The sequence below is a fragment of the Apodemus sylvaticus genome, chromosome 19 (genome assembly GCF_947179515.1).
Source record: "Apodemus sylvaticus chromosome 19, mApoSyl1.1, whole genome shotgun sequence".
In the NCBI taxonomy this organism is placed as follows: domain Eukaryota; kingdom Metazoa; phylum Chordata; class Mammalia; order Rodentia; family Muridae; genus Apodemus; species Apodemus sylvaticus.
Genome location: NC_067490.1, coordinates 15,025,687 through 15,050,087, shown reverse-complemented (window position 1 = coordinate 15,050,087; position 24,401 = coordinate 15,025,687). Strand labels below are relative to the sequence as shown.

The 24,401-nt window shown below is 41.3% G+C and overlaps 1 long non-coding RNA gene across 2 annotated transcripts in view; it reads right to left on the bottom strand.

Annotated features, from left to right (window-relative positions):
* Positions 1–1,888: 1,888 nt before the first annotated feature.
* The window catches only part of LOC127669990 (uncharacterized), a 29,984-nt gene continuing 7,471 nt past the window's right edge, over positions 1,889–24,401 (bottom strand). For both annotated transcript variants that reach the window (XR_007974455.1, XR_007974453.1), the window contains exons 3-4: positions 23,159–23,336; positions 1,889–5,279 (exon numbers count right to left, since the gene is read on the bottom strand). This is a non-coding gene — a long non-coding RNA (uncharacterized LOC127669990). The remainder of the gene's footprint in view (positions 5,280–23,158; positions 23,337–24,401) is intronic.

Here is a 24,401-nt window from a genome sequence, read left to right as displayed (position 1 = left end):
CTGAACTAGCCAGGGGAAGCAAGTCAGTAAGCAGTAACTCTCCATGGCCTCTGCATCACCTCCAAGTTCCTGCCCTGTATGAGTTCTTGTCCTGACCTCCTTTGGTGATGAACAGCAATGTGGAAGTGTAAGCTGAATAAACCCTTTCCTCCCCAGCTTGCTTCTTGGTCATGATGTTTTGTGCAGGAATACAAACCCTGACTAAGATACATGTCCTCATGGGGAACTGATAAAAAGACAATGTCCTCAAAAGCAAAAGCCACATCCACAGAGCACAACTCCCAGATGCAGCAGATGAAAGTGAAAAAATATCCAATTTAATAAATATTTATTTCATTTACCAACTCTACCTCAGAGAACAGCAGGAAGGGGGATCAACTGGGGAAAAGAACATCAACCGACCATGTGTGTCAATTATAATCTGAGACTGTGACTATCATTACTGATGTGGGTCAGTTATACATCCATGTTGTGTTTAGGACTATGGCCTTTACGTGGTTTGAATGCCAGGTTCAATTGCTGTTTCTAGTGGATTCGAAATTCAAAGTCACAGATGTAGTTCATGACCAAGCCCAGCTTCAAACCCATTTCCACTTGGCTATGAAATTGATACCACCTCCTAGTCACAAAGTAGAAGGAAAGATGGTTCATCAAGAACCCATCAAATGCAAACTGATGTAGTTTAAAGACTTTCAAATAAACACCATCAGAACTACAGAATGTTAATTATACTCCTGGGTATTCTCAAACCTTCTGTTGGCTCATTTTTACATTGCATCTGCAAGCCCTGCTCTGCTTGCTTATTTCAGAAGCACTGGAAAAACAAAACAATCAAGCAGCAAAGCCAAGTCATAATCTCCATCAAGAGAGCAAGTTTCTGAAGTTATAAGCAAGAGAAAGTTTTGGGTGCCAATTCCAGGCAGAGAGTCTTGGGTTCATGAACAGTTATGCTGTGGACTTTGCTCTCAAATGAGGAAGTTTCTTACTCACTCCTGAGATGTCCGATGGAATTATGAGCAAATACATCTTTTAAAGGGGGGACATACATGGCCTCTTGCTGATCTTTTCCTGTCTCAACGCCTCTACTCCAGGGCTCTGCTATGACACACTGCATCATTCTGTCTTCTATTGTAGTTTTCTCCAATAAATCTATGACATGGTGATTTATAACAATATTTAATAATAATGATGAGAACATGCATAAATGTTTTTATCATAAACATAATCTTGACCATGTTTTTCATCTAATATAACGTAGACAATGTATACAATATAATTTTAAGTATAGCTGAACTACTTTCCTATTATGTTATAGTAGGTTACCTACATAAGTACTATTATCCAAACCGATAATATAGTAGTTTGCCATTCTAGAATATTTTTTGCATGCAGCTATTGTCCACTTGAACATATATAACATATATAACAGAATGTAGCCAAGGTGGAATAAGAAATTATGTCCAAATCAAATGCCTTGGCTTCATTCAGAACAGCTACATTCAGAAATGAATGCAAAGCTGGGTATTTCTATGTTGGTTAGTTCCAGACTTCTTGGTGACCAGCAGATGTATGTCGAGGCATTTATTTACTCAAGCCTTCTTGATTAGGCTCTGCTACCTCTGTCTTCTCATGGCTGTAGAATGTGGGAAAGAGGCGTAGAGAGCTACTTAGTTATACTCTTGTATCTGAAAGCTATAATGTTTGACTAAGAAAATCAAGAAAACCCCGTGGAGAGAGTTGGATAGTAGACAGTCTCTGCTCATTGATTTATGAGATTTGTATAACAGTAACTACTTAAGAATATGATGAGATGTTGTATTGTAAGATAGTGGTGTGGTGTGTGTGTGTGTGTGTGTGTGTGTGAGTGAGTGTGTGTGTGTGTGTGTGTGTGTGTGTGTGTGTGTGTGTGTGTGTGAGTAGAATGGAATTTAGGTCAATATAGCATGCATATAACTATATGTGTATAGCATGTATCTTTATCTACTCAGCCATCTTGTTTACTCTCTGAAAGCTGCTTGTCTCTGTCTCCCCAGCACTGGAAATAGAAACCTGTCACCAGGCTTAGCTTTTCTTTTGATTTTTACCTTGAGTTTTGGGGAATCAAAGTGCACATATTCAGAAGGTAAGCACATTACCAGTTGAGTTATCTCTTCAGTCTGATTTTTGGTTTATGTTATTGCTAAATAATCTGCTAAATATGCGGTTCTGTGAATAATATATTTTAAACAGTTCTGTGGAAAGACCCTTATATTCTCAAGCGTGTAAAAGGAAAAACAGACCCCATAACAGCTGGGAACAAGCAACCCAAGTCTCCAAAGTCATAACAAAGAGATTACGTTGACTTTTTTTTTTTTTTGCCTTAATTAAGTCCCTGAATGTCCTCATGTACTGCCAGGTTGGAACAGCTTTTTATCAATAATAACAGTGTTACTTGCTAGGCATGCCTTCCTGATCATTCAGCTTACTGTAATGAGTGAGAAGGGTGCATTCACTCTCTTCTTACAGGGTTAGAAGAAGAAATGCCTTTCTGATTTGTTTGATTTTATTTTAAGCACAAAACAATTACAAGATATAGTCATCTTTACTTATTTGTCTTCTAATAATCAGTTAAAGAAATAATATTTTCCTATATACTAAAGTGTTATTGCAGTGCAAATAGTAACAATGTTACTTCTACCCATAAGAAAGATGCTAAGCCCCATAGAGAAAACTCTAGAGAATGTTGAGTAAACTGAAGAAATAATTCCATTAAAAAAATTAAACACTAGCCAGAAAATGGTGGCAGAAGCCTTTAATCCCACTACTCAGGAGGCAGAGGCGGACTGATCTCTGAGTTCAAAGACAATCTGGTCTACAGAGCAAGTTCCAGGATAGCCAGGGCTACCAGAGAAAGTCTGTCTCAAAACAAATAAACAAACAAATGAAATTGTTTTTGTTATTAAACTATTTCAGGATATTTAAAGGAATGTTGGTTGAATGTTTCATAATATGTAGGCATAATTTTCAGTTAACACTTTAAAAGCAATCTGCCACTTGATATTTTATTTTCATTTTATTTCCACAGTTTGATATCTCCGAGAACGAGTGCTTTTCCTACTTCTTTCTCAAAAGTTCCACTCCAGGGCTGACATGAGCACAAAGACCTTGTGCTCTGTGTTGGGAAATATTTTGTGCCTTAAGAATAAAAACTTTCATTAGCACTAGCCAATGCATCATGTATATTACCCTTCCTGACAAGAGGAACACAGAAACACAACACTGTGCTGGGATATGGTTCTCCATGGAAAAATAAAGCTTTTCAAAATGTTAGTCATTGCTATGGTGGATGTTTCTTTAAGTCATTTTTACAACCTGTTTTGATGGATTCTACGAATCTGTACTACGTTATTTTTCTATAGCTTCCTGTTAAAATCATATTCATAATATTAACTATCAGACACTGGGTACTATATACAAACGTTGTGAACCAGAAAGTAATTTATATTTAACCTTCAAAACAAATTCTACAAAGAACGAATTATTAGCCCATATTGGAGAGGAAATACACACGTAGAAATGTTGTAAATTGCCAACATCACAAAGTTAGAAAGTAGGGGGACCAGAAAGTAAACAAACAACTTTCTATTCCTCACAAAGTCAGGGGTGTTTCCTTTGTTAGTAGGCTTGTAAACCTTCCTGTCTTCAGGAGAAAGGCATTCAACTTCACGTTAAAAATATACCTGTAAGAGAAGCCACAATGTAGGTGGATATGGCTTGTGAATATGGCTACACTATTTAAAAAAAAAAAGTTGTCTTTCAAGCTTTGCAAGGAAGACAGCCCAGTGATTCATGGGAAACAAAGTCTCATGCACACAGCAGGTCTATCCAAGTTTATGTCGTAAGTAAATGCATGGGATTTGTGTGTCAACTTGACACAAAGTGGAGTCATCAGAGAGGAAGGGGCCTCAGTTGAGGAAATGCCTCTGTGAGGTCCAGCTGTAAGGCATTTTCTAAATTAAGTGATCCATGGGAGAGGGTCCAGGCCATGGTGCCATATCTGGTCTGGTGGCCCTGGGTTCTATAAGAAAGCAGGTCACAGGAAGCAAGCCAGCAAGCAGTACCTTCTATGGCCTCTAATCAGCTCCTGCTTCCAGGCTCCTGACCTGCTTGAGTTCCTGTGTTGACTTCCTTTGGTGATAAACAACAATGTAGAAGTATAAGCTGATTAAACCCTTTTCTCCCTCCCCCTTTTGCATTTTGGTTATGGTGTTTAGTCACAGCAATAGAAATCCTAGCTAAGACATTGTGGCTTTCAGACCTGTTCTATACAAATATCTGATTTGTACATGTTTATATTTTTTTGATCATTGAGACCATCTTCTGATGGTGAGGAAATGCCTCTATGCAATATGTAAGCAGTAGGAATTTTTTTTTCAAGACAGGGTTTCCCTGTATAGCCTTGGCTGTCCTGGAACTCACTCTGTAGACCAGGCTGACCTCAAACTCAGAAATCTGCCTGCCTCTGCCTCTGCCTCCCAAGTGCTGGGATTAAAGGCGTGCGCCACCACTGCCCGGCTGCAGTAGGAAATCTTAAAGAAAGGTTGTAAGATTCCAGCTAACATGCATAGCTGATGTCTTCACCCAGTGGCCTAATATCCTTCCAAGTATTGAAGACTCTTCATGAGAAGTCATTGAACTGTCACAAATCTGTGATGTATATTGGATCATTATCCCTATTTCCTTGAAGTTTCATTAAACAATCTAAGACACAGACAGGTCAAATACATCGCACAAGTTCACATTGTTATGGAGGGGACTGAGTTTGTGCAAGTGTCCTTCCCTGATATCTGCATGCTGGAATGGCATATACATCCTCAGAGTGAACTGTTCACCTGCCCCTCTCTCCTTTCTGTCATCTGACAAGAAAACCTGACTATTCTCTTAAAATGGCTGTTTCCTATTTTCTTTTTCTTTTCAAAAATTTCTCTAGACTGCAGAATCCAACCATCCCTTGTTTTCTCTTCTCTCCTGATCAATATTTCCACAGAAGTTAAAGAAAAACCACCGGGCTTCAGGAGGATTTCCCAGAGTTCCGTCCATACGCATATGGGGTATGGAATTTCATGTCCTCTCTACCAGAATCAGCAGTGGCCTCGATTTAATGAATAGTATGAGTGATTGTGATTTCTTGTGCTGTGATCCTTGTCCTCTGATGTTCTACACTTCAGAACGAGGAATGGTTCAGCATCTCCTCCAATCCAGTGCAATCTGCTACAAGACTTTGATGTGAGGCCTGAAATCTGAAATAAAAAAAAAAATGAAGATTTCTTAAGATTTGAATTAATTTTTCTTTTTTTTCTTCCTGGAAAGATATGATTAACTTGATTGCCAGTAATGGCTTAGGTATTAAGGGGAATAATCCTTATGATAATATCTAATATTTCTCGGCAGAGACGAGTCTCCTCGCTTTCTTTTAAGATGAGAGAACGTCATTATCTCATTAATTATTATGACAAGTCTAAAAATCAGCTGCCTGCTCTATTCCCATTTTGCCAAAGGTGGTAGCAGGCAGACAAGAGCTGAGTCAGAAGGAATGAATAACGGCTCTGGCTTCAAAATGGATCTGGCTATGTGTCCTTCTATGGTAACTATGGTTACCTTAAACTGCAAGGACAAAGGAAAAAGACAAAATAGAATCAGCAACCTCTAGTAAACAGCCTGCTCCCATTCTAATTTAATATATAGTACAGTGATACCTACAGGCACATGGGTGAATGAACGGAGAGGGGAAATTCAACCAACTACCTTGTATGTAACTATTTTGCTTTCTAAAGATCAATAAGAAGTAACAACATGTAAGTTTGTGGCATTAGTAACTCATACCTTTGTTTATACTACTACAAACATTTTTCAAATGTTTATCCTATGGATAGGAGTCACAATCTGTCCTACCAATTAGTTTTCAATTACATTGTAAAGAAAGGAATTGAAATAGGAAAGTTTGAATAGGTTTATGTCTTCTTGATGTTGGTGTTTGAAAGTACATCAGTGATGGTAAACAGAAAACCAAGAAGTTAACACAAACAGTGTTTTCTACCATTCCTTCATTCATTTATGCTTACAGAAACCTGTCAGTAATGGGTTGAACAGATTGTTTGAAATACCATAATTATGTTTCTTCTTGTAAATATAAGCCTTATCTTTTAATCACATTCATATGGAACAAAGTATAAACAAACTTAATGTGAATTCTGTGTGGTTATCTTCTTTGTCACTGAGTTAGTAACAACTCACATCAACTAGAATGAGAGGATACATTCTCGTGGCTTTTATGATGCCAGTGGCTCACAGACATAAATGTCTTTAAACAGCTTACAGATATAATTTGAGGTTTGTAAATCCATGGTAGCTGGTGGACATTGTGTTACAGGGTCAGAGAGAAGACAGGGTCAGAGAGGCTCTGAAGAACTAGAGAGCAGTTTTCCCATGAGCTTAGCTCTGGATAACTCAGGAGACACAATCAAATATGCAAATGTTTTTTTTAACAAGATAGCACACCAGCATGAACATGAGTGGCAGAATTTCATGAGTACCTATTTTAATTTACTTTTTATGTCTATGGTAAAAATCACGAGCAAAAGCAATTGGAGAGGTGAGTTTATTTCAGCTTAAAAATTATGATACCTCATGAAGGGAAATCAGGGCAGGAACTCAAGTTAGGAACTTGGAGGTTGAGACTGGAGCAAAGACCATCGAGAAATGCTGCTTACTGACTTTCTCCTAATAGCTTGCTCAGCCTGCTTTCTCATAGCTCCCATGGAGAGCACCATCATGGTGTGATAGGCCCTCTGACATCAGCCATTAATCAAGAAAATGCTGCACAGATTGGCCTTTAGGCCAAGTAGGTGGATGTATTTTCTCAATTGAAGTTCCCTCCTCCCAGATGATACTTACTTGCCTTGAGATGCCAAAAACCAAACCAGAACAACATAAAGTGACTTCAGTGAGAGTCACAAAGACCTAAGGAAATGCACCTTCACGTGTCTATGCTCATTCAGATTTAAAATATTCATAACATCCAGAGATAGACAGTGTCTTTGAGTACCCTCCATATGTACTAATTGCCAGAGCATGCCAAGCAGCTTGATGTAAACCCTTTCATATGACATTCACTTCATACCTATGAGCAAGTTGCTTTTGTTTCTAGCACATGAAGCCCAAATACCAAATTGAGACACAGCAGATATTTAACATGTCCAAGACACCCAGCTTCTCAGTGTATAAACAAATGTGAACCTGGACCTGAAGGAACAGACTTCCTAATAATATCATGAGTAAAGATGCATGCCTAACTCAGAAGCATGCGTTACCCCTACCAGGTTTTATAGGAAATGATGCAAAAATATTATTGAGTAAAATTTTGGTTTATGTTAATAGGAAACTAAATGAGAGGTTGATTCTTATTGAAATACAAAATGTGCAGTATGATCCGGTGGGGTCCACGTTTAGATGAATTCATGGTAAAGAGAGCTTTGATGAAGACATTTATTTTGCTTCAGGAACTGTTGCCATTCTCCATGCCAATCATCCCTTTCACTGTTGATAGCATCATGTGAGTGAGTCTAAGGAACAAGTGAATCAGCTCAGCCTCCGAGGGCATGAGTGAGTCACAGAGCTGTATTTACATAGGCAGTGAGTTGAGTAGCTAGGCTTTGCCTTAGCTATCTGGAAGCATAACCTGTTCCTGTGAAGGCTGCAGAGAGAGCCTTGTTGCAGCGGGCTGCACACAATCAGAGGCTGGGTCTCTTCCAACATCAACTTGAGTATTGTTCTAAGAGTTGGGGATGTCATAATCCAAAAAAGCATTAAAAAAAAATCCCGAGGAAAGAATTACAAGCTTTTGCCAAATGATCTTGCATGTCTTCCAGATTAATGTGTGTGCAGATTCTAAGCATGGGCAGAGATGTGGTAAACAGAAACAAGTTTAATTTAAGGAGACACAAAGGGTGACAGAGCTTCTCCTGCCTGCTGCAGAGGCTGGCTGTCATTTGTTGGTGTAGTAAAACTTTGTAAGGCTGCTTTGAATGTCTCTGAAATTTATTTATAACGATGAGACTAGATACTTTACCATCTGCTCTGCATGTTTCCTAGGAGATTTAGTTACTCAAATTTCCTACTTTCTGTAGTTTATTTCCATTCTATGACTGTTCATCTTTTGAAATAATTTCAGCAATCCAATCTGTTTAATTTGTATTGTTCAGAGGGAACATTAGCTCCACCACAAATCTAACTATTTAATCTAACAGGCCTTGGGTGGTACATCTTAATATGTAACTGAAGGAAGAGAGAGACTGATTACACTTCTTAGCTTCAAAGGATTAGATGTGATCCCAACAGCTACCTTGGTATTGCAGAGTTTAAGGAAGAGCACTTCAGCACAAACAGCACCCAGAAAGGCAAGAATTGTTTGCATATTCATCTACACAGTGAGAAAAGAACAAATACTTCCTCTTATAATGAACACATTGATGCGTAAGTGTGTGAGTGAGTGAATGAATGAATGAGTGAGTAAATGAATGAGTGAGTGTTTTAATGAGCAAGTGAATAAGTGAATGAGACAATGAGAGCAAATGAAAGAACAAGTATACGAATGAATGAGTGAGTAAATGGGTGAGTGATTAAGTAAGTGAGTGAATAAATGAGTGAGTGAATGAGTGGATGAGTGAGCAAGTGGGTAAATGAGTGAATGAATGAACAAGTGAATAAGTGAGAGAGTGAGCAAGTGAGGGAATGAGTCAATAAGTGTGTAAGTGAATAAGTGAATGTGTGAGTGAATAAATGCATAAATGAAAATGTGAATGAATAAGTGAATGAGTGAATGAATGAGTGAGTGAATGAATGAATGAGTGAGTGAATTAATGAGTGAATGAATACATGAGTGAACAAGTGAATGATTGAACAAATGAGTTATTGAGTGAGTGAATAAGTGAATAAGTGAGTGATTGAGTTTGTGAGTGAGTGAATAAGTGAATGACTGAATAAGTAAATGAATGAGTGAATCAATGAATGAGTGCATGAATGAGTGAGTGATTAAATGAGTGAGTGAGTGAGTGAGTGAGTGAACAAATGAAGGCCTACGTATGTGTGACACACTGGAAATCCGAGCTGGGAAATGTGCTACCTCACCCTAACCCCACGAGCAGGATCCATTTACTGCCCCCATTTGTTTCAATGCCCTTAGTTCATTAGTCAGAAGCTGAATTCTTGTAAACAACTTCACCTCTACACAAGACCTCACTGTTAGGACTGATGGCTGGACACTTGCTGTGATGGTAATACCAGCAACCATAAGTCTCAAGCTCATGCTAAAGCACTTCAATTTGTATCAGATAAAAGTTTTAAAGAGAAGCATATAAAATAGAAAACAAAAACAAACAGTAACAAAAGTAAACTACCAGAAAAGCACTGAGAATGGACGTTAGTGTTTACTTTATTTTTATCAAGATGTTTGTTTTAGTACAGAATTATTTTTTTCAGAAGGCTATGTAACACTAGTTAAAGGTGCTTCTTCACGCAGAAGAGGGCTTCATGCTGCAATTGTCTTGTATATGGAAACACCAGAGAAAAGCAATGTATGCTTTTCCAGACTGTTTAATCATGTTAACAGTCCCTGTGTCAGGCTTGCAAATAACCATCCACAGACAATCTGAGCACACGTGTGTGAAGTGTAAGTTTCTGTTTGTGTCATGTGATGCAGACCCACACGGTGTTCTGCTGAGGCAAGACCCATGGGAGGACACATGATGTTTGGAGAGAGTATAGATAGGACTCAATGGACAGTGACGGGATCTGCATAGCTAGCTGTGTAACTTTTCATTGGCCTCACATCTTCAATGATCTTCACTTTGTTGAGAGAGGCATGGCCGATCACTCTGGCAGTCTCATGCTAATTTGGCGGAGGCCTGGCTGTTTCTGCTGGATCATGCTGCCGGTGCTGATTTGTGTTTGGTGACACTATTGAAATGGACTGTTGGCATCCTGACAAACGCAGATTGGAATTGCCCCAAAGAACTACTTCTAAGGAGGTCCACATCCCCTTGTCCTATTTATCACCTTTTCTCCCCTACCTTTGGATGGTGGGCTAGAAGAAGAGGCTTGTCAAAGCATTTGAGAACCCTTATTAAAGTAGGTTTTGAAAAATCTAAGCCTACATGTTTGAATAGGTCCTTGAGGCAGGAGTGGGTAAGTGGGTGGAGGACCACCCTCATGGCGGTAAAGGGGAGAGGGGAGAATAGGGTTGGGATGGAGGATTTGTGGAGTGGTAACCAGGAAGGAGAATATCATTTGAAATGTAAATGAATAAAATGGTTAATAAAAATAATAAAATGTATATACTAGAAAAAAATAAATATCTTGAATAAAAGCAGGTTGGGTACCTACACAACCCTTAATGATCACTGTCACTGTGCTGCCATTGAGATACCTATACATAACTACACACACACACACACACACACACACACACACACACACACACACACGAGCCATACCCATACCTCTGAGTCAAGGTCATAAAAACTTGCCTTGAGGCTGTGACTAATTTGAGGAAGAAAATCAAATAAAGGTCATCTTTGTCGCATAAACAAACTGTGTCCCCTACAGACAGGCCCTCAGCACTCATGGCTCTAGCTGGCCACTGACTTGCACCTTCATTTTCTGTGATTCTTGACATTACAGATGCGAACTCTCTCCCTTCCATTAAGCTGCTTCCCTTGCACAGCTGAACCTGTGCCTCTCCAATTCTTCCTGCCTCTTCAAGCCCTGAAGCAGCAGCAATGGAAGGTGAGTTGCTCTCGAGGAAGGCCAAGTTCCACTTGAGTTCATGGAATATCAGTTATAGCCAGGTCAAAATGGAAGAAAGTGTTCAGTTCCATTGCTTCCCTCCACCCCCACCGGGCATAGTCTATGTACTTCAGAAAGAACTCATTTCCGCAGCCACTAATCTCAAGTAGACTTGGCTCCTGGGCTTGGTTTTGCTACTAGTGCCTTTTAACACTGCTGTTTTTTAAAACCCTATTATGTAGGGTTTTTTTTCTTCTTGATTCTGCTCAATTATTGTCAAAAAAAGCACCCTCTTCCCTCTTCTCTGGGCACCCAAAGACTATGCCACCAACCAAAGTCTGGTCTAAGTTCCCTGACATACATGTAACAGAGGGCTGCCTTTATCTGGCCTCAGTGAGAGAAGATGCACCTACTCATGTAGAGACTTGATGCCGGAGAGAAGAGTGGTGTTGGAGGGTTGATGTGGGGGTGGGTGGGTGAGAGGCATGGGGGTGTGAGAAAGTCGTACCCTCTTAGAGGTAAAGCAGAGGGAGGATGTGGTGAAGAACTCTTGGAGAGGGGACCAGGATGGGGGCAACATTTGGAATGTTAATAAATAAAACAATTTTTCAAAAATTAGAATACACATATGAAAGCTTTAAAATTGATCAATACATTTATAGGTAGATGCAAACATATATGTGTACATTCCTATGCCTGCATTTGTAGATAGTAAAAGATATAAATTACAAATTGATGACAAAGTAATAGATGACAGATTGTAGATAACAGAAGTATTGAGAAGCTGACTGCTCATAGAATAGATTGTTCTTGAAAAAAAGGCATTATGAAGACGGATATAATTAGAATCTGACAATGATTAGAACCCAAGTTCTATCAAAAATACCCAGTTAGAATCACTAATGAAGGCTGCTCTGGTTGCTAAATTTCTAGTGCTAAAAATCTTATTTCCCAAAATTTCTCTCACCATCTCTCTGGCACACTTTACTGAAAACAGAACAAGGCTGTGTGGAAACCACACGAACGCATAACAGCCAGTGGTTGGGACTGATGTTTGAGACCAGAGACTACAGTCTTTTTTTTTCTTCTGGTTTTTGGTGGTTCAAACCCCAGATGACATCATCCTTGAACCCATAAAGCCTTGATAGTCTCTGTCTACTGCCTTGTAGTCAGTGTAGCATCAAAGCATGGCTCCATAATCAAAACTCCCTGTTTCCTTACATATATGAAGATAACAAGGCAGACTATCTGCCTCTTGGAAAGCATTAAGCTATCATGCCTCACCCTGTCAGGAGTGGTGGAGCTATGAATAGGGACAAGCGAGTCCCACAGAGGGGCTAAAATCCCACTGGAAATAACACTGGCTACTTGGTGACTGCTAAGACTTCAGTTAGAGTGAGCATTAATGTTGTCTACTCTGTAGCATCTAGGATCACCTATGATGTAACTTGGGTGCATTCCCTTAAGTAATCTCTAGGTTAGATTAAAGTGGAAAGAATACTGGATGATGATGATGGTGATGGTGGTGATGGCATTTTTCTCAAAAGGAGAAAATCAAGCACCGGCATCCCCTAATTCTGAGAGTAGGCAGAATTGCCTCATGTTCCTGTCACCATGTCTTCCCAGATTCCCTGGACTAAGGCTCTCCTACCATGAAATGGAAGAAACCCTTTGTACCACATGTTTCTCTCATTGGATACTTTGTCGCAGCAAAAAAGAAGTGTACCTAATGTAATTGGTTGTAATTGTGATAGGAAAGGAGCATAGACTGTGGGCCTTGGTTTGTTGTTGTCAGAGGGGAGCCATTCTCCCATGCGCATACAGCACAGGATCAGTCCGCTAGGCAACTCCTACTGTAAGAAAGGTTTACCACTAGGGGAATGGTTTAAGCCAAGTGGCAAAGGAGGTAACCACGTGATGTTGTAATGGCCTGAAAGCGTCTAACAACAGTATATACAAAGGTATTTTCACGAGAGGAAGTTTGGCATCTGTTAAAACAGAAAGATGTCGGTATGTCCATTTTTCATCCAGAAAAGCCTTAAGCATCATACGTAGGTTTGTCATGCTTACATGTCTTAAATATGGCATCAAGAGCAAAGTCTTTTCCCAAGAAGAAAAAAAAAATGATCATTTTAATTAAATACCAATTTTGAATTACAACTAAATTTCTCTGTCATAATTTTTTTTTTCTTAGAATTTATCCTGAAGTTTGGACATGGTGGCATATGCCTGAATTTAATGACAAGCCTGGGCTGCATGAGACCCTGTCTTAACAACAACAAAATCAAAATAAAACAAAACCCCCAAAAGAAAGAAAAGAAAAAGAAAAGAATATATTCACCTATTTCCATTTTGACTCATCAAGTTTCACAGAATGCCTGTACCTGGCGTCCTAGTAGAGCTCTTGTTCAGAGCTGAGTCACACAGCTGAGTCACACACATTACTCATTCACTTCCTGTTTACCAGAGTGAGGCACTCTGTCAATGGATGGTCCCTTTCAGCCTCAAAGCAATTTCCTTTGCTATTTTGAAAGAACACAGGAAAAAGGAAGCTGTGATCAAAGATGCTTAATGAGATGTCTGAAGGGCAGAGCTGGTGTGGGTGTGTGCCTCTGAAGGGCAGTGTTGGTGTGGATGTGTGCCTCTGAAGGGCAGAGCTGGTGTAGGTGTGTGCCTCTGAAGGGCAGAGCTGGTGTGGATGTAGGCCTCTGAAGGGCAGTGCTGGTGTGGATGTGTGCCTCTGAAGGGCAGAGCTGGTGTGGATGTAGGCCTCTGAAGGGCAGAGCTGGTGTGGATGTAGGCCTCTGAAGGGCAGAGCTGGTGTGGATGTAGGCCTCTGAAGGGCAGAGCTGGTGTGGATGTAGGCCTCTGAAGGGCAGTGCTGGTGTGGATGTGTGCCTCTGAAGGGCAGAGCTGGTGTGGATGTAGGCCTCTGAAGGGCAGAGCTGGTGTGGATGTAGGCCTCTGAAGGGCAGAGCTGGTGTGGATGTGTGCCTCTGAAGGGCAGTGCTGGTGTGGATGTAGGCCTCTGAAGGGCAGTGCTGGTGTGGATGTGTGCCTCTGAAGGGCAGAGCTGGTGTGGATGTAGGCCTCTGAAGGGCAGAGCTGGTGTGGATGTGTGCCTCTGAAGGGCAGAGCTGGTGTGGATGTAGGCCTCTGAAGGGCAGAGCTGGTGTAGGTGTGTGCCTCTGAAGGGCAGAGCTGGTGTGGATGTAGGCCTCTGAAGGGCAGAGCTGGTGTGGATGTAGACCTCTGAAGGGCAGAGCTGGTGTGGATGTGTGCCTCTGAAGGGCAGAGCTGGTGTGGATGTAGACCTCTGAAGGGCAGAGCTGGTGTGGATGTGTGCCTCTGAAGGGCAGAGCTGGTGTGGATGTAGGCCTCTGAAGGGCAGAGCTGGTGTAGGTGTGTGCCTCTGAAGGGCAGAGCTGGTGTGGATGTAGGCCTCTGAAGGGCAGAGCTGGTGTGGATGTGTGCCTCTGAAGGGCAGAGCTGGTGTGGATGTGTGCCTCTGAAGGGCAGAGCTGGTGTGGATGTAGGCCTCTGAAGGGCAGAGCTGGTGTGGATGTAGGCCTCTGAAGGGCAGTGCTGGTGTGGATGTGTGCCTCTGAAGGGCAGAGCTGGTGTGGATGTAGGCCTCTGAAGGGCAGAGCTGGTGTGGATGTAGGCCTCTGAAGGGCAGTGCTGGTGTGGATGTGTGCCTCTGAAGGACAGTGTTGGTGTGGATGTAGGCCTCTAAAGGGCAGAGCTGGTGTAGGTGTGTGCCTCTGAAGGGCAGTGCTGGTGTGGATGTGTGCCTCTGAAGGGCAGTGCTGGTGTGGATGTGTGCCTCTGAAGGGCAGAGCTGGTGTGGATGTGTGCCTCTGAAGGGCAGAGCTGGTGTGGATGTGTGCCTCTGAAGGGCAGTGCTGGTGTGGATGTAGGCCTCTGAAGGGCAGTGCTGGTGTGGATGTGTGCCTCTGAAGGGCAGAGCTGGTGTGGATGTGTGCCTCTGAAGGGCAGAGCTGGTGTGGATGTAGGCCTCAGAAGGGCAGTGCTGGTGTGGATGTAGGCCTCTGAAGGGCAGTGCTGGTGTGGATGTGTGCCTCTGAAGGGCAGTGCTGGTGTGGATGTGTGCCTCTGAAGGGCAGAGCTGGTGTGGATGTAGGCCTCTGAAGGGCAAAGCTGGTATGGATGTGTGCCTCTGAAGGGCAGAGCTGGTGTGGATGTGTGCCTCTGAAGGGCAGAGCTGGTGTGGATGTGTGCCTCTGAAGGGCAGTGCTGGTGTGGATGTGTGCCTCTGAAGGGCAGAGCTGGTGTGGATGTAGGCCTCTGAAGGGCAGAGCTGGTGTGGGTGTGTGCCTCTGAAGGGCAGTGCTGGTGTGGATGTGTGCCTCTGAAGGGCAGAGCTGGTGTGGGTGTGTGCCTCTGAAGGGCAGAGCTGGTGTGGATGTGTGCCTCTGAAGGGCAGAGCTGGTGTGGATGTAGGCCTCTGAAGGGCAGTGCTGGTGTGGATGTAGGCCTCTGAAGGGCAGTGCTGGTGTGGATGTGTGCCTCTGAAGGGCAGAGCTGGTGTGGATGTGTGCCTCTGAAGGGCAGAGCTGGTGTGGATGTAGGCCTCAGAAGGGCAGTGCTGGTGTGGATGTGTGCCTCTGAAGGGCAGTGCTGGTGTGGATGTGTGCCTCTGAAGGGCAGAGCTGGTGTGGATGTAGGCCTCTGAAGGGCAGAGCTGGTGTGGATGTGTGCCTCTGAAGGGCAGAGCTGGTGTGGATGTGTGCCTCTGAAGGGCAGTGTTGGTGTGGATGTAGGCCTCTGAAGGGCAGTGCTGGTGTGGATGTGTGCCTCTGAAGGGCAGAGCTGGTGTGGATGTGTGCCTCTGAAGGGCAGTGCTGGTGTGGATGTGTGCCTCTGAAGGGCAGTGCTGGTGTGGATGTAGGCCTCTGAAGGGCAGTGCTGGTATGGATGTGTGCCTCTCTCAGTGTTTTCCCAAAGCCTCATTCCTGAGTTAGCTTGCATTAGCTTTCTTGTTTTCAGTGATAGTGGCTTTGAATCTAGGGTCTTGTAGGCATGTGCTTTATCACTGACCCACTTCAAACAACAACGACAACAACAACAATAACCGAAAAACAATAACAAAACAACAACAAAGAAAAACAGCTTGCCTTTTACTTTACATTATAATACAAGGTCTCATTAAGTTGTGAAGATTGGTCTTCAACTCATGACCTTCTTTCCTCAGTCTTCTATGTACCAGGTATCATTAGTCTATAGGCCTAGCCTGCACACACATACATACACACACATACACATACATACACATACACACTCATACACACACTCACATAAACACACTCACACACATAAACACACATATTCATACACACTCATACACACACATACACACACACACTCACACATAAACACACTCACACATACATACACACACATACACACAGAACCACAAACACAGCAATTGCTGTTTCATTCTAAATCATATGTCAGTAAGCAGATGGCTGTTCATGTTTTCATAGTTTAAATTGTGTATTATTTTATTGATTTACTAATGTAACAATAAACTTCCATATGATAACATGGACAAAACAATCCCATTAACAGCAATTACCAGACCCATAAAAATTAACAAGTAAACATAGAAAATGTGATTTCCAATTATTCACGATACTCTCCTTCGCGTAAATATTTTGAAAGCTGCCTATGTATTTGCAGATACATCTGGCATTAAATGAAATCAATCGATCTGAGCAGAAAATGCAAAGTAATTTCTCTGGTCACAGGTCACGTGCTATGAGGATCTGTAGTGAAAATGTCTCTGAAGACACATTCCTGCTCACTGGTTTTGAGCTGAAAGAGGAGTTCATATACACACTGTTCAGAAACAGCGACTTGTGATTAAAGTTGAGGTTTGTGTGGATGTGGAATTTCCCCCTCTGAAACAAAAACTTGAAAACCTAGATCAAGATTAAAACATGGGAAAAAGAGCAACAGAAGATACTTTGGTTTCAATGGGGAATTATCTGTTTACATGTGTGTATGTGTGTGTGTGTGTGTGTGTGTGTGTGTGTGTGTGTGTGTGTGTGTGTTTGCTACAAGCCAATGGGTGCCATGGAGACCAGAATAGGATAGAAGTTGAAGATGCAGGTGATTATAAGCAGCCAGAGATATAGCTAGAAACCCAGATCTCTTAAATGGCAACCCATTCTTCTAGCTCTGGCTTGTTTGTTTTATTCTGGATATAGGGTGCGACTGGTGGTATCTCTATATCCTATCTTGTGAAAATAGAACCAGATATTCAGAGGAAGAGGAAAAAAATAATTTGTGAGCTCCTTGAATTTCTTTGAAAGGGGCTTTAACTGAAGCCGGAGTGAAAGGAAAGTGGGGACATTCTTGGGGAGAAATGACAACAGATTTTATCGATCCTCTTTCAAACCTGTTATTACCAAGACTCTCTGCTTGTTTGTTGCTTGTGGAACATGGCTGTCCTTTATCTGTTATGCACAAAAGATGACACAAATGCCTACCATGGGTATATAGTGATGCTATCTGGTCTGAGGGACAAACTGGCCACAGTTATCTTTGTCTTCAATGGGAAAATTCTGTCCTCATTCTAATTCACATTATCAGACCCTTGACCAAGCAGAAAACTTGATATGAGGCATGTGTATTTTTTTAATCTCTGTTGTGGAGAAGACAGCCCAAGTGCCCTTCAGTCAATGGTGCCTCTCCTCTTTCCTTGGTTTCCCCACCAATTAAAACTTTGGTCTAAGAGAGTTCTTTCTGTACGTATCAGGTATCTGTAATTGCTAGGATAAATCATGCCTGATGTGTTTATAAAAAGATAAAGAAAGAGGGGATATGTTTAGGTGGATGTGTAGTGAAGTGTGGGGAAAGGGGTGCCTCTTTGGACCCATGCTGAGGCAACCATTCCTCCTGAGGGTCCTTGGAAAGAAATCAGGGGACAGAGATACAAATATCAACAACAGAATACAAGAGATAGAAGAAAGAATCTCAGATGCTGAAGATTCCATAGAAACCATGGACTCAACAGTTAAAGAAAATGTAAAATGCAAAAAGCTTGTAACCCAAAACATCCAGGCAATCCAGGACACAATGAGAAGACCAAACCTAAGGATTATAGGCATAGATGAGAGTGAAGATTTACAACTTAAAGGGCCAGTAAATATCTTCAATAAAATTATGGAAGAAAACTTCCCTAACCTAAAGAGAGAGATGCCCATGAATATACAAGAAGCCTACAGAACTCCAAACAGACTGGACCAGAACAGAAATACTTCCCGTCACATAATAATCAAAACACCAAATGTTCTAAACAAAGAAAGAATACTAAAGGCAGTAAGAGAAAAAGGCCAAGTAACATATAAAGGAAGACCTATCAGAATCACAGCAGACTTTTCACCTGAGACTATGAAGGCTAGAAGGTCCTGGGCAGATCTCATGCAGACTCTAAGAGAACACAAATGCCAACCAAAACTACTATATCCAGCAAAACTCTCAATCACCATAGATGGAGAAACTAAGATATTTCATGACAAAACCAAGTTTACCCAATATCTATCCACAAACCCGGCCCTAAAAAGGATAATAGGAGGACAACACCAATACAAGGAGGGAAACTTCACCCTGGAAAAAGCAAGATAGTAACCTTTCATCAAACCCAAAAGAAGTTAAGCATTCAAATTTAAAAAATAACGTCAAAAATGATAGGAAGTAACAATCACTATTCCTTAATATCTCTTAACATCAATGGACTTAATGCCCCAATAAAAAGACACAGACTAACTGAATGGATACGTAAACAGGACCCTACATTTTGCTGCTTACAGGAAACACACCTCAGGGTCAAAGACAAACACTACCTTAGAGTAAAAGGCTGGAAGACAATATTACAAGCAAATGGTCTCAGGAAACAAGCTGGAGTAGCCATTTTAATATCAGATAAAATTGACTTTCAACCCAAAATCATCAAAAGAGACCCTGAGGGACACTTCTTGCTGGTCAAAGGAAAAATACAAAAAGAAGAACTGTCAATCCTGAACATCTATGCCCCAAATGCAAGGGCACCCTCTTTCATAAAAGAAACTTTATTAAAACTAAAAGCACACATTGCACCTAACACAATAATTGTGGGTGACTTCAACACTGCACTTTCCTCAATGGACCGATCAGGAAAACAGAAACTAAACAGGGACACAATGAAACTAATTGAAGCTTTGGACCAATTAGATTTAACAGATATATATAGAACATTCTATCCTAAAACAAAAGAATATACCTTTTTCTCAGCACCTCATGGTACCTTCTCCAAAATCGACCATATAATTGGTCACAAGACAGACCTCAACAAATATAAGAAGATAGAACTAATCCCATGCCTCCTATCTGATCACTATGGAGTAAAAGTGGTCTTCAATAGCAACAGAAACAACAGAAAGCCCACATACACGTGGAAACTGAACAATACTCTACTCAATGATACTTTGGTCAAGGAAGAAATAAAGAAAGAAATTAAAGACTTTTTAGAACACAATGAAAATGAAAACACAACATACCCAAATCTATGGGACACAATGAAAGCAGTGCTAAGAGGAAAACTCATAGCCCTGAGTGCCTCCAAAAAGAAAATGGAGAGAGCATACATTACCAGCTTAATGACACACCTGAAAGCCCTGGAACAAAAAGAAGCTATTTCGCCCAGGAGGAGTAGAAGGCAGGAAATCATCAAACTCAGGGCCGAAATCAATCAAGTAGAAACAAAGAGAACCATACAAAAAATCAACAATACCAGGAGCTGGTTCTTTGAGAAAATCAACAAGATAGATAAACCCTTAGCCAGAATGACCAAAGGGCACAGAGAAAGTATCCAAATTAACAAACTTAGAAATGAAAAGGGAGATATAACAATGGAAACTGAGGAAATCCAAAAAATCATCAGATCCTACTACAAGAGCCTATACTCAACACAACTGGAGAATCTGGAGGAAATGGACAATTTCCTTGACAGATACCAAATACCAAAATTAAATCAGGACCAACTAGACCATCTAAACAGTCCCATAATGCCTAAAGAAATAGAAGGAGTCATAGAAAGTCTTCCAACCAAAAAAAGCACAGGACCAGATGGCTTCAGTGCAGAATTCTACCAGACCTTCAAAGAAGAGTTAACACCAATACTCTTCAAACTATTCCACAAAATAGAAACAGAAGGAACACTACCCAATTCCTTCTACGAAGCCACAATTACGCTGATACCAAAGCCACACAAAGATCCAACAAAGAAAGAGAACTTCAGACCAATTTCCCTTATGAACATCGATGAAAAAATACTCAATAAAATTCTTGCCAACCGAATCCAAGAACACATCAAAACGATCATCCACCATGATCAAGTAGGCTTTATCCCGGGAATGCAGGGTTGGTTCAATATACGGAAATCCATCAATACAATCCACTACATAAACAAACTCAAAGAACAAAACCACATGGTCATTTCATTGGATGCTGAAAAAGCATTTGACAAAATTCAGCATCCCTTCATGCTTAAAGTCTTGGAGAGAACAGGAATTCAAGGCCCATACCTAAACATAGTAAAAGCAATATACAGCAAACCGGTAGCCAGCATCAAACTAAATGGAGAGAAACTTGAAGCAATCCCACTGAAATCAGGGACCAGACAAGGCTGCCCCCTTTCTCCTTATCTTTTCAATATTGTACTTGAGGTACTAGCTCGGGCAATTCGACAACATAAGGAGGTCAAAGGGATACAAATTGGAAAGGAAGAAGTCAAACTATCATTATTTGCAGACGACATGATCGTCTACCTAAGTGACCCAAAGAACTCCACTAGAGAGCTCCTACAGCTGATAAACAACTTCAGCAAAGTGGCAGGTTATAAAGTCAACTCAAGCAAATCAGTGGCCTTCCTATACTCAAAGGATAAGCAGGCTGAGAAAGAAATTAGGGAAATGACCCCCTTCACAATAGCCACAAACAGTATAAAGTATCTTGGGGTGACTCTTACCAAACATGTGAAAGATCTGTATGACAAGAACTTCAAGACTCTGAAGAAGGAAATGGAAGAAGACCTCAAAAAATGGGAAAACCTCCCTTGCTCATGGATCGGCAGAATCAATATAGTTAAAATGGCCATTTTGCCTAAAGCACTATACTGATTCAATGCAATACCCATCAAAATCCCAACTCAATTCTTCACAGAGTTAGAAAGAGCAATTATCAAATTCATCTGGAACAACAAAATACCCAGGATAGCTAAAACTATTCTCAGCAACAAAAGGAAATCTGGAGGAATCAGTATCCCTGACCTCAAGCAATACTACAGAGCAATAGTGTTAAAAACTGCATGGTATTGGTACAGTGACAGGCAGGAGGATCAATGGAACAGGATTGAAGATCCAGAAATGAACCCACACACCTATGGCCACTTGATCCTCGACAAAGAGGCTGAAAACATCCAATGGAAAAAAGATAGCCTTTTCAACAAATGGTGCTGGTTCAACTGGAGGTCAGCATGCAGAAGAATGCGAATTGATCCATCCTTGTCTCCTTGTACTAAGCTCAAATCCAAATGGATCAAGGACCTCCACATAAAGTCAGACACTCTGAAGCTAATAGAAAAGAAACTGGGGAAGACCCTTGAGGACATCGGTACAGGGAGAAAGTTTCTGAACAGAACACCAATAGCGTATGCTCTAAGAGCAAGAATTGACAAATGGGACCTCATAAAATTACAAAGTTTCTGTAAGGCAAAGGATACCATCAAGAGGACAAATCGGCAACCAACAAATTGGGAAAAGATCTTCACCAATCCTACATCAGATAGAGGGCTAATATCCAATATATATAAAGAACTCAAGAAGTTAGACTCCAGAAAACCAAACAACCCTATTAAAAAATGGGGTACAGAGTTAAACAAAGAATTCTCACCTGAAGAACTTCGGATGGCGGAGAAGCATCTTAAAAAATGCTCAACTTCATTAGTCATTAGGGAAATGCAAATCAAAACAACCCTAAGATTTCATCTTACACCAGTCAGAATGGCTAAGATTAAAAATTCAGGAGACAGCAGGTGTTGGAGAGGGTGTGGAGAAAGAGGAACACTCCTCCACTGCTGGTGGGGTTGCAAATTGTTACAACCACTCTGGAAATCAGTCTGGCAGTTCCTCCGAAAACTGGGCACCTTACTTCCAGAAGATCCTGCTATACCACTCCTGGGCATATACCCAGAAGACTCCCCACCATGTAATAAGGATACATGTTCTACTATGTTCATAGCAGCCCTATTTGTAATTGCCAGATGCTGGAAAGAACCCAGGTATCCCTCAACAGAAGAGTGGATGCAAAAAATGTGGTATATCTACACAATGGAGTACTATTCAGCCATTAGAAACAATGAATTCATGAAATTCTTAGGCAAATGGATGGAGCTAGAGAATATCATACTAAGTGAGGTAACCCAGACTCAAAAGGTGAATCATGGTATGCACTCACTAATAAGTGGATATTAACCTAGAAAACTGGAATACCCAAAACATAATCCACACATCAAATGAGGTACAAGAAGAAAGGAGGAGTGGCCCCTGGTTCTGGAAAGACTCAGTGAAACAGTATTCAGCAAAACCAGAACGGGGAAGTGGGAAGGGGTGGGTGGGAGGACAGGGGAAGAGAAGGGGGCTTGCGGGACTTTCGGGGAGTGGGGGGGCTAGAAAAGGGGAAATCATTTGAAATGTAAATAAATTATATCGAATAATAATAAAAAAAAAAAAAAGTAGAAGGGCCTAAACAGAGGTCATGCAAACCTGAATAGAACACAAATGCCAGCCCAGGTTACTATACCCTGACAAACACTAAAAAAAAAAAAAAAAAAAAAAAAAAAAGAAAATACTTATTCCAAAGGCGTCACCTCTTTGCTATGTATACATAGAGGGAGATTTCCTTTTCCTCTCTCAGGTGCAGCATGGAGGCCACAATTACCTCATACCTGCTACATCTTCAGTGACAACACCTTTACTAGCAGTTTGGCAGAACAGTCTATTTTAATGATTTGAGCCAAAATTTTCATTAAAATAATTGCCTCACATTTTGCCCTATCAGATTTTAGACTTCCAAAGTCTTGTCCTGTTATCATTTCCTATCCTTAGGCATGCTTTGGGAGATGGTGACTTCTTGTGGACTGGGGTTTCTTTAGGGGTGAGTGACAGAGAAACGTTTGCTTATCCCATAAAGGGAGCGTGAGGACATGATACATCCGTGACAACGACCCAAAGCAGAATCCACACACAGGCACCTACACAACGGCAACTGTTACCTTTCTATATCTCTATCTCGCTGTCCACATGCTTCTGGCAGGCGTAGGAGTGTTCTGGGAGGCATCTCAATCTTCTCCAGTTATCAGTCAGCGTCTCCCATTCTCATTAGCTGGCCATCTCCCCTCCGGTAGGATATCACAACATCACTGCTGCTGTCAACACGGTGTTCGGTGTTCCCTGCATGTTAGGTTAGAAGACAGATGGGTTTTCTCTCACAAAAAGACTGTTACTTCTGCCTGCTGAAGAACGAAACACTCGAGGAAGAGAAATGTGATTTAAAAATGAGAAAAATATTTTATTTATTCAGAAAGGGCATGAAATGAGCTACTTGTAGACTTTCTACAAGAAGAAGAAAAAAAATAAGCACATATTTGCATTTCCAACCATCCTCCCAGAAGTGAATCTCAAGAATGCCTTTTTATTTTTTTTATGACAGTTAATAATGGGAAAATTTTGATCTTACTTCTCTGGAGAAAAAGTGAGAAATGACATGTTCAAAAATTTACATTGATCTCTCATCCAAATATACTATGACTGATAAAATTGATTTCCTCCTCTCTATAAATGCAGTGTTCAGTCAAAGGAGAAGTGACTTTCTTCAGCCTGACTGAATTATGCAAACATCAGTTTGTTATTAACAAACATCATATGTATTCTTTGTATTTCCTTTTGATAAATAGCCCAGGACTTTTGGCACAGTTAAAACAGAAACAGGGCTTCCATTGTAAAAAACAGAGGAATTATTCTTTTAGACAGGAGTGGTAGTCTAGCGTTCACTGCGTGAAAGCAATACGCATATGTATTAATACGTTAACTGCCTTCCAATTTAAGCAAAATATATATGGCCATCTCGTTGCTGTCGTATTAGTTACTTTCCTGATGCTGTTGTAAAACACCAGGACAGAAAGAATGTACAAAAGTAGGAGTTTATTGATCTCTTGGCTCTGTATAGAGCGCCAAAGTAGAAGGACAGTGTGCCAGGGGACTGGATCAGGAGACTGACTGATAACATTACACAGGCACAGTAGAAACAGATATGGAAGTAGGCCGGGCTACAATCTCTCAAGCCCCATCCCCAGTGGTATACTTCCTGCAACCAGGCTCCACCTCCTAAGGGCTCAGTAACTTCACCATAAGAGACACTAACTGTGGACGAAGCATTCAAACACCTGCCCATACTGGGGCCACTGTGGGTTAAAATGGTGGTCCAGGTCTGGCCCAGAGCTCAGACAGCTGGGCAAG